Below are 1,154 nucleotides of genomic sequence, written 5' to 3'. Positions count from 1 at the left end.
AGGGCATCTAGGTTGCCCCTTGGTACAAAAGGATATTATTTTGTTGTATCTTGTATGATACAGATTTTCTTGGTTTAGATTTGTTTCCTGTGAATTGAGTTGCTATGAACATTGATGTGGCTGCTTTACTATAGTATGTTGATATTAAGCCCTTTGGGTATAAACAAGGAGTGGGATAGCTGGGTCAAATGGCAATTGTATTCAAAGTTTTCTAAGGAATCTCCATACTTCTTTCCAGATTGGTTGCACCATTTGCAGTCCAACCAGCAATATAAGAGTGTGCCTTTTTCTCTACATCCTCATCAACACTTATTGTTGCTTGTATTCTTAATAACTGCCATTTTGACTGGAGTGAGATGAAGTCTTAGAATAGTTTTTTTTTTTTTTGGTACTGGGGATTGAACTCAGGGGCACTTGACCACTGAGCCACATCCCCAGACCAATCCATACTAATTTTGTATTTTATTAGAGATAGGATCTCACTGAGTTGCTTGGCACCTCGTCGTTGCTGAGGCTGGCTTTGAACTCAGGATTCTCCTGTCTCAGCCTTCAGAGCTACTGGGATTATAGGTGTGCGCCACTGCATCTGGCCAAATCTTAAGAGTAGTTTGACTTGCGTTTCTCTAATTGTTAGAGTTGTTAAGCATTTTTTCATATATTTGTTGTATATCTTCTTCTGAAAAGTGTCTGTTCAGCTCCTTAGCCCATTTATTGATTGGGTTGTTTGGGTTCTTTTTTTTTTTTTTTTGGTGGTAAGTTTTTTTAGTTCTTTGTATATCTTGGAGATTAGCGCTCTATTTGACATGTATGTAAAAATATGGAACACTTCACAAATTTATGTGTCATCCTTGCACAGGGGCCATGCTAATCTTCTCTGTATTGGTCCCATTTAAGTATATGTGCTGCCAAAGTGAGCACAGTAGTTCACCTCTTTGTTTTCTTTAACCATCTTGCTCAGTTTCAAAGTACTTCCTAGGCCAATTGCTGAGCATAGTTTGTGCTCGACTCCAAAAAAAAAAAAAAAAAAAGCACCCAAAATGTAGACTCTTCTTTGCTGCTTACATGATTTCTATCAATCTACTGCATGAACTGACAAAAGTTATCAATTGGTAATAAATTTGAGTCACATAATTCATTCCTAATTATATAAATAT

General features: G+C 36.9%; 1 non-coding gene across 1 annotated transcript; it reads right to left on the bottom strand.

Annotated features, from left to right (window-relative positions):
* Positions 1 to 811: 811 nt before the first annotated feature.
* On the bottom strand, positions 812 to 918 carry LOC125610594. Its single transcript, XR_007340599.1, has one exon. It is a non-coding gene; the product is annotated as a U6 spliceosomal RNA (small nuclear RNA).
* Between the last annotated feature and the right edge of the window lie 236 nt (positions 919 to 1,154).

Source organism: Marmota marmota, unplaced genomic scaffold, assembly GCF_001458135.2.
Source record: "Marmota marmota marmota unplaced genomic scaffold, marMar, whole genome shotgun sequence".
Taxonomy (NCBI): Eukaryota; Metazoa; Chordata; class Mammalia; order Rodentia; family Sciuridae; genus Marmota; species Marmota marmota.
The sequence above is the reverse complement of the archived record's forward strand: the minus strand, read 5'-3'. Positions and strand labels throughout refer to the sequence as shown.